Source organism: Gymnoscopelus microlampas (assembly GCF_963454915.1).
Source record: "Gymnoscopelus microlampas genome assembly, chromosome: 4".
Lineage (NCBI taxonomy): Eukaryota > Metazoa > Chordata > Actinopteri > Myctophiformes > Myctophidae > Gymnoscopelus > Gymnoscopelus microlampas.
Genome location: NC_139941.1, coordinates 54,018,483 through 54,028,338, shown reverse-complemented (window position 1 = coordinate 54,028,338; position 9,856 = coordinate 54,018,483). Strand labels below are relative to the sequence as shown.

Here is a 9,856-nt window from a genome sequence, read left to right as displayed (position 1 = left end):
AACTGACCAATAACCAACGTCTATTCAACGTAATATCCCAACGTCATGTTGACGTCGAATACTGACATGCTGTTGTCGGATTCTTGACCAAACCTCAGTGTCTGCCCAACGTTATTATGACAACGTCCACACAACGTTGCAGTCTAAAATCATTAGACGTTGATATTTGGTTGGTTTTAGGTTGTGTTGGTAACTGACCAATAACCAACGTCTATTCAACGTAATATCCCAACGTCATGTTGACGTCGAATACTGACATGCTGTTGGCGGATTCTTGACCAAACCTCAATGTCTGCCCAACGTTTTTATGACAACGTCCACACAACGTTGCAGTCTAACATCATTAGACGTTGATATTTGGTTGGTTTTAGGTTGTGTTGGTAACTGACCAATAACCAACGTCTTTTCAACGTAATATCACAACGTCATGTTGACGTCGAATACTGACATGCTGTTGTCGGATTCTTGACCAAACCTCAATGTCTGCCCAACGTTATTATGACAAACGTCCACACAACGTTGCAGTCTAACATCATCAGACGTTGATATTTGGTTGGTTTTAGGTTGTGTTGGTAACTGACCAATAACCAACGTCTATTCAACGTAATATCCCAACGTCATGTTGACGTCGAATACTGACATGCTGTTGTCGGATTCTTGACCAAACCTCAGTGTCTGCCCAACGTTATTATGACAATGTCCACACAACGTTGCAGTCTAACATCATCAGACGTTGATATTTGGTTGGTTTTAGGTTGTGTTGGTAACTGACCAATAACCAACGTCTATTCAACGTAATATCCCAACGTCATGTTGACGTCGAATACTGACATGCTGTTGTCGGATTCTTGACCAAACCTCAGTGTCTGCCCAACGTTATTATGACAACGTCCACACAACGTTGCAGTCTAACATCATTAGACGTTGATATTTGGTTGGTTTTAGGTTGTGTTGGTAACTGACCAATAACCAACGTCTATTCAACGTAATATCCCAACGTCATGTTGACGTCGAATACTGACATGCTGTTGTCGGATTCTTGACCAAACCTCAATGTCTGCCCAACGTTTTTATGACAACGTCCACACAACGTTGCAGTCTAACATCATTAGACGTTGATATTTGGTTGGTTTTAGGTTGTGTTGGTAACTGACCAATAACCAACGTCTTTTCAACGTAATATCACAACGTCATGTTGACGTCGAATACTGACATGCTGTTGTCGGATTCTTGACCAAACCTCAATGTCTGCCCAACGTTATTATGACAAACGTCCACACAACGTTGCAGTCTAACATCATCAGACGTTGATATTTGGTTGGTTTTAGGTTGTGTTGGTAACTGACCAATAACCAACGTCTATTCAACGTAATATCCCAACATCATGTTGACGTCGAATACTGACATGCTGTTGTCGGATTCTTGACCAAACCTCAATGTCTGCCCAACGTTATTATGACAACGTCCACACAATGTTGCAGTCTAACATCATCAGACGTTGATATTTGGTTGCTTTTAGGTTGTGTTGGTAACTAACCAATAACCAACGTCTGTTCAACGTATTATCCCAACGTCATGTTGACGTCGAATACTGACATGCTGTTGTCGGATTCTTGACCAAACCTAAATGTCTGCCCAACGTTATTATGAGAACGTCCACACAACGTTGCAGTCTAACATCATCAGACGTTGATATTTGGTTGGTTTTAGGTTGTGTTGGTAACTAACCAATAACCAACGTCTGTCCAACGTATTATCTCAACGTCAGTTTGACGTTGAATACTGACATGCTGTTGTCGGATATTTGACCAAACCTCAATGTCTGCCCAATGTTATTATGATAACATCCACACAACGTTGCAGTCTAACATCATCAGACGTAGATATTTGGTTGGTTTTAGGTTGTGTTGGTAACTAACCATTAACTAACGTTTGTTCAACGTATTATCCCAACGTCAGGTTGACGTCGAATACTGACATGCTTTTGTCAGATTTTTGACCAAACCTCAGTGTCTGCCCAACGTTATTATGACAACGTCCACACAACGTTGCAGTCTAACATCATTAGACGTTGATATTTGGTTGATTTTAGGTTGTGTTGGTAACTGACCAATAATCAACGTCTATTCAACGTATTATGCCAACGTCGTGTTGATGTAGAATACTGACATGCTATTGTCGGGTATTGTGACCAAAACCCAATGTCTGCTAAACTTCATAATGAAAAGATCTCCTCAACATTCAAACGTCATTAGATGTAGATATTTTGCTGGGTTAATGTGGATGTTACTTAAACAAAATCCAACATAGTCTGGCTGTAGAATATGGACAATAAGTACTGAAGGTTCTGACATAGAGTAATGATCTAGCATCTGTTTAACCTGCAATAGTCCAACCAGAGCAATTGGTAGCTGTTTCATCTGTGGTTCAACTATATTCTTCCAGATGAGCTACAGGGCCACCCCATGGCCCAGAAAGGTGTTTGTGCAGTTCTATAACCCTCAGCCTTTTCCAGATAACTGAATTTGACTTTCAGACAAATACCATCAAGTTGCTCCTGGGGCACATGCCAGCATCCCACCTATAGTGAACCTGTGGCTGTATATGAGACTGATTAGCTACAGGTTTCTTTGCCAGTGTGGATTTAGAGCCAAGGCAACATGGTTAAGGCCAGTTATACCTTTTCCCTTCCGCTTTAGCAGATGTTAGTTGTCGGTGATCAGCCAGCTGCATCTTAAAGGAATGCGACCGACAGTGAGGTAGGTAGACAGCCATGTCAACTCTTTATCGTCAATAATTTGCCCTTAGTTTGCTTCAGGAGACCTTCCTTAGTTCCAGAGGGCAAATTCAGTTTCAGCTTATGGCTGCTCAAATGTTTTATGTTGAGCGCTTGGGGTGGGTGGACTGTAGGGTCCACCCCTACAGTGTCTTGCTCAGGACACTTCGCCCCGTCCAGGGCCTTTGAGGCAAACCGGGGACCTTCTGATTATCTAACCAGTAACCTATGCTGCCCTAAATAATAAACCCATATGAAAAGAAATGCATCAATACATTACAATGCATAGACACCGGCCTACCTCAAAACCAGGGTCTTCCTTAGTTGTGACATATGGAGCAAGAGTGTGTGACTGTGACACCGTTTATCATCCACACCACTATGTATGTACTACTGGGTGGACGGAAGGGCGGACAGATGGACAGACAGACAGACAGACAGACAGACAGACAGACAGACAGACAGACAGACACTTTTTTTGTTACCCTTTCAGCCTAAATGCATGACTGTACCTCATGCTGTTTACATTTCTGACTAATAAAGTAATCAATCAATCACAAAAAGTAAAATAATTGTTTGCCCTGATATGTAGTGGAGTAAAATAATAAAGTATCAAAAGATAGAAACACACAAGTGAATTTAAAAAATACAATGCTAAGTACAGTACTTGAGTAAATGTACTGATTTTCACCATTGTTCATGTTTCATAGCTGTTGCAGTTCTTTATTTTTGCATTATATTAATTGCTAATCAAATAAATGATTGAGGGAAATATTTCACTTTTTGCATTAGGCCTACAGCATAATGCCATATGACACATACAATGTAAACTGACATTTAACATAATAACATTGGGCAGACATTGAGGTTTGGTCAAATATCCGACAACAGCATGTCAGTATTTGACGTCAACCTGACGTTGGGATAATACGTTGAACAGACGTTGGTTATTGATTAGTTACCAACACAACCTAAAACCAACCAAATATCTACGTCTAATGATGTTAGACTGCAACGTTGTATGGATGTTGTCATAATAATACATTTCAAACTGGATTGTCAAATGTCTCCTCAAATCACTGAGCAGTATAGCAACGTTCTGCTCTTTCATTGGACGAATCATTGGACTTGTGGGTGGGACCACAGTTGTATAACACCAGACTGGGCGGGGCAACAGTAACTGCTGCAGGAGCCTGCAGTTTGAATTTGGAGGGAGAGAAGACAGGAAGAGATACTTGTTTGTGCATGGAGATGTTTTTTTGACCATCCCAGGACTTCTAGAATCACAATCTTTTGCACAGGTGAGTTCATAATTAATTTCCTTCTAACTTGAAATGAAATATTTGACTGTTTGTTTTTAAAATAAAGTTCTACATTCTGTTTATGACCGAGTGAGGTGATTTCTTCATATTGCAAATCAGTCATGCTTTGTTGTTTTCTTTTTCTTTTCCTTTTCTTTGCATGTTTTTGAAACTGGCAGCATTGTTTGAGTAAATCCTTTGCCCAAAATGGTTACAGTACCTGCCTTTTGTGGCAAAACAGTGGGAACTAGAAAGAGGCTATACTGCATTAACTAGATGGACTGATCCCCATTGCTTTGTGTTGGTGGCTTGGTGCTGCTGAGTTAAACATTTGAATTGCAGCTTTTAAAGCTAATGTCTTATTTTAGGTGAAGTTCTGTTGTTCATGCATGATTCATGTTTTCAGTTGGGAATGTGTGTTATTGAAGGGTAAAAGCTCACATGCCTCACAGCCTGATTTTTGTGTGAGACAGTGCTGTGTAACTAAAAATCAGGCATAAGGGTTGGTTGCATTTGAATAGCCTTGTGTAGCCTTTATCATAGTTTTGATTATATTAGCTTGTAAGACATTATTTTCAGTCTAATATTGGCCAAGCCTAACAGTAAAGCCCACCTAAAAAAAAATAAACATAATAGAGGAATGTAAACACTATGTTGAAGATTGATTGGTAAGTAACCAATCCCCAACGTCTGTTCAATGTATCATGCTGACGTCATATTGACATAGAATACTGACATGCTGTTGTCAGGTATTGTAACCAAAAACCAACGTCTGCTTAACGTCATTATGCTGACGTTCACACAATGTCAAATTCTAACATCATTAAGCGTTGTTTTTTTGTTGGATTTAAGTTGTGTTGGTAAGTAACCAATACCCAGCGTCTGTTCAACATATCATGCTAACGTCATATTAACATAGAATACTGACATGCTGTTGTCGGGTATTGTAACCAAAACCCAACATCTGCTTAACGTCGTTATGCTAACGTCCACACAATGTTAAGTTCTAACATCATTAAATGTTGATTTTTGTTGGTTTTAAGTTGTGTTGGTAAGTAACCAATGCCCAACATCTGTTCAACGTATCATGCTAACGTCAAATTGACAAAGAATACCGACATTCTGTTGTCGGGTATTGAGACCAAAGCCCAATGTCTTCTTAACGTTATGACGTTAACGTCTACACAACGTTAAATTCTAACGCCATTAGACGTTGATATTTTGTTGGTTTTAATTTGTGCTGTTAAGCAACTATAATACAAGGTTTTCTCAAAGTTTTTTTCATTTCTGAGGAATGTAAACACTATATTGAAGATCTATTGGTAAGCCATCTTAAGTTGAAATATTGAAGTAAGTCCTGTACAGTTGAATGGCCCAAACAGAGTGAAGAACAGTTAGTATTTTGCCATAACCGATACTTGATATACAGTAGCTGATAATGAAGTAGGTGTACTGTAGGTTTGATAGCTGTCGTTTTCGACGCTGTTCCAGCCCATATTGAATTTAAATGTCCACAGATGTTTCGGAAGGCAGAGGTAGCCTATCTAATCTGTTTTTTTGTGTGTGTGTGTGTGTGTGTGTGTGTGTGTGTGTGTGTGTGTGTGTGTGCGTGTGCGTGTGCGTGTGCGTGTGCTACTTCAGCTTCCAAACACCTGTGATCAAGACTTGGTGAGCCTCCACCAAGTCCGAAGTAAGTATAATATCAGGGCGTTAATTTGAGGGGTAATATGCTTTAAATTGGTTGTAATTTAAAAATATATATTGAATTAGATGATTCAGGTTTCCCACGGTAGTGACTTTCCTGGAACATTTTGAATTGAGTTATAAATTCCCACAGGGCTTTGGGCACCCTGATGATAGTTTTTTGACACAGTTAAACATAACAGGCACAGATAAACTAGTAAACATTAGTCTACAGTCAGCAGTGTAATGTAAAAGCAGTCTTATAGCGTTAATATTGAAAGGGTAGGGATGTGAAGTTTCACTCAACCAACGATTCGATATAATTCACCATACTGGGTTCACAATACAATTTCTTCTTGGGTTTTCTCTGAAGTAGTTGTGCCACGGCATGAGGCCATTGTGAGAAGTCTCTATCTTGCGTCAAGTATATTTTTCATTCATAATGTGTTGTGTATTTCTTATTTTCATGCTAGATGTGGTACATCAAGAGGTGGAAGGTCCTCTCAAGTAGAATACATCGGGTAAGTACCTCCACACTGAACTTCACTATTATTTGACAATAAAGCAACATAATTTTGATTTAAAACAAGTTCGATTTTTCACCGCTATTAAAGGTATCAGGTTAACGGCTATAAAAATGAGGCATCATATACAGTATATGAATAGTTTTGATGCGATAGCATCAATATATTCTAAAGAAGTATTTGTATAATTTATTCGTCATGTCCCTGGTGTTTAAAGACCTTAAGAGGTGTAACGATAGAATAATATCTTAGCTGTCCACTTAATATGGCATTTTCCTTCCTGTGACTTTTACCATACTCTCAGGTTGTCATGGTTGGAGACACAGGAGGTAATTCATTGGATGATGCACCCAGAAGAATGATGCCGTTCCTCATGTCACATGAATTGACACTCCAGTACAACCTTTGTTGACATCATGGCAAGAATAAGTCCCCGGGGCCTGTGTCTTTTTGACGTTGCATATGGTAAGTTAAACATTTTAATTGCCCGATGTAACTTGACCTTTCCGTTATCTTTCAAATTCAAAAAGGAGTGCTACAAAATGTTGATTATTTTTATATACGTTGGCAGTTATGCCTAAGTTCAAGAGTTTGGAATCACTGTGAAAATTAAGTAAGTACAGCCAAGACACTGATGATAATGATAAATGTAATAATAATAATAATAATAATAATAATAATAATAATAAGGGTAATAATAATAATAATAATAATAATAATAATGGTAATAGTAATAATAATAAGGGTAATAATAATAATAATAATAACTTATATTCTTCAACATTTCTGTTCATTAAATAATCCACCAAGTGCAGCAATATCTTTAAAGACCTTAGGCATTCTAGATGTCATATTCTCTAGATATCCAGGTCAAATTTCACCCCATATTTTCAGTAGAATTTGCCGTACTTTGAGACTGGTTTGTATAAAACTTCTCATGAACCTTACGGTATAGCTGTTCCCAACATAGGATTTAGATCAAGCAATTGTGATGGCCCTTCCATCAGAGACAGTACTCATATCTGCAAACTCAGTTAATTTCAAAATCATAATTTCTCACTGATTCCAAACTTTTGAACAGATATCTGTCAGTCAATAAAGATGTTTCATAATGTAAAAATCAAGTTAGAGTTATTAAAATAGCTTATTCCTGTCATTTATCTTTAGGGGAACTAAAGAAGAATGCAACCCTCAACAAATTAAACAGAATGATGCAGAGAAGACTCTCCAAGTGATTTACGGGAGCTCAGTGTTATTTCTCTCTCTTTTTAACGTTTTTGCCCTTGGTGCATATGTTATAGACATGCCTCAAAGAATGCACTTCATTGTTTTTATTGATTTGTACTGTTTAGTTATTTTAAAGTTTCACAAATGGAATCATTTTCCTACAAAGGCACTTTGGGCTCTGAACCTATTCACCAAACCTGTAACTGTTTGGACAACAATATGACTTGTAATTTCTGTTTGTTTATACTACCTATTCAAATGTGCCAATTACAAGTTTAAAAAATATATAATAATGTTGTTTTATTAAACTTTGTCAAATAATATTGTCTGATATTGTATTTTCACCTTGGTAAAACTTGACACTGAAACAAGATGTAATTTGTTGTTGTTTGTCTGACGTCGTGATGATGAGATATCGACGTCAAAATGACGTCTGGAAGATGTCCTGTTCCCACCGCCCACTCAGTGGGCACAGGAGACGTTATTTTAACGTTGATATCTTGTTGTGACAAGATATCTACGTGACAAGGTAACTCTGGAGGTTGACGTCCTGCTAATGTTGGATTGACATTTTATTCTCAACTAAAATACAACGTGATTACAACGTTAGAAATATGTCATATTTTGATTGTACTCTAACGTTGAGCCAATGTTGTACTATGACGTCAACCCGATATAAATTTTCAGCTAAAATACAACTTGTCAGTTTATGACGTCAGACAAACGTTAGGTTATGACGTCAGACAAACTTTCATTTACAACTAAAATACAACTTGTATCCAACGTTGGGAGTCTAACCTTTAATCAACGTCTACATAACATCAGAGATTGACGTTAAATCAACGTTAGTTTAAGATGTCAAACCAACGTCAGTTTATGACGTCAGACAAACGTTAGGTTATGACGTCAGACAAACTTTCATTTGCAACTAAAATACAACTTGTATCCAACGTTGGGAGTCTAACCTTTAATCAACGTCTACATATCAGAGATTGACGTTAAATCAACGTTAGTTTAAGATGTCAAACCAACGTCAGTTTATGACGTCAGACAAACGTTAGGTTATGACGTCAGACAAACTTTCATTTACAACTAAAATACAACTTGTATCCAACGTTGGGAGTCTAACCTTTAATCAACGTCTACATAACATCAGAGATTGACGTTAAACCAACGTCAGGTTATGATGTCAGACAAACTTTCATTTACAACAAAAATACAACTGGTATCCAACGTTGGGAGTCCAACCTTTAATCAACGTCTACATAACATCAGAGATTGACGTTACATCAATGTTAGTTTAGGATGTCAAACCAACGTCAGGTTATGACGTCTAAACAACGTTGGGTTATGACGTCTAACCAACGTTGGGTTATGACGTCAGACAAACTTTCATTTACAACCAAAATCCAACGGTCATCCAACGTTGGAGTACAACGTTGGGACAACGTTGTACTGACGTCGCGTGTCAGCTGGGTACTAGCCTGGTAAACCATCCCGGTAATTCACATCATCATGTGTCTTGTGCTAAATAATAATAATAATCAAATGTAATGATTGTATCAGACCACACTGATGACAATGTGGTCAGATGGGGGGGGGGGGGGTCGTCTTGGCGAACTGTGTAGTTCAGTTCAGTGAAGAGATGACACAATCCAGCCAAACTCTGAACCGAAACAACCAATCATTTGAACACAACATTTCAGTGAACTGTACCAATGATTCAGTTAATTGAAAACACTGATCATTCCATCACTATCAGGATCAAAGACAGAACCTTGTGGTCCAAAGGAGAGTGTTCTGCCCTTCCTACTAAGATACACTATTGACAATGTTGTTTGAATGGACTGAGTTGTTTCTACTTTGATGGTTACTGTAGTTGCAGGGAGGGTGCTGGGAGGTCAGGTTTTTTAAGGAGTTTACTAATGACTTGTTCATGATCTTTTAACTATTTATAGCATAGTTTTAAATCATTAAATCATGAACCGACTGTTTAACACGTTATGAATAACACATCATTTACTAATTATAAACTAAACTAATAATTTGAATGATTAATTTGCTTTTATAAGGGAAGGTTATTATAAAGTGTTAACATGTTCACACAGTTAATAAATTCTGATTCTTGTTGGTCTATTGTCTTTTCACAGAACACCTGGGTGTGAGAGGAAGAAATACATGTGTGTCCAATCAGCTTTTAAATAGTCGTAACAGCAGCACAATGATGACATCAACCTTTTAGGTTTAAGGTTAGGTTTAGGCATAGTTTTTGTGAATTTAAACGTTAAGGTTAGGTTTATAGGCATAGTTTCAGAATCAGAATCAGAATCAGGTTTATTGTCACA

General features: G+C 37.9%; 3 protein-coding genes across 4 annotated transcripts in view; all 3 read left to right on the top strand.

Moving 5' to 3' along the window:
• The window catches only part of LOC311042913 (H-2 class II histocompatibility antigen, E-S beta chain-like), a 165,674-nt gene that overhangs the window by 154,004 nt on the left and 1,814 nt on the right, over nucleotides 1-9,856 (top strand). The gene's annotated exons all lie outside the window — the stretch shown is intronic.
• The window catches only part of LOC311042915 (H-2 class II histocompatibility antigen, E-S beta chain-like), a 138,264-nt gene that overhangs the window by 126,594 nt on the left and 1,814 nt on the right, over nucleotides 1-9,856 (top strand). The gene's annotated exons all lie outside the window — the stretch shown is intronic.
• The window catches only part of LOC311042916 (H-2 class II histocompatibility antigen, E-S beta chain-like), a 21,446-nt gene extending 11,590 nt beyond the window's left edge, over nucleotides 1-9,856 (top strand). Inside the window, exon 9 of the mRNA XM_084054017.1 lies at nucleotides 9,662-9,856. The gene's annotated coding sequence lies outside the window, so the exon portion shown is untranslated. The remainder of the gene's footprint in view (nucleotides 1-9,661) is intronic.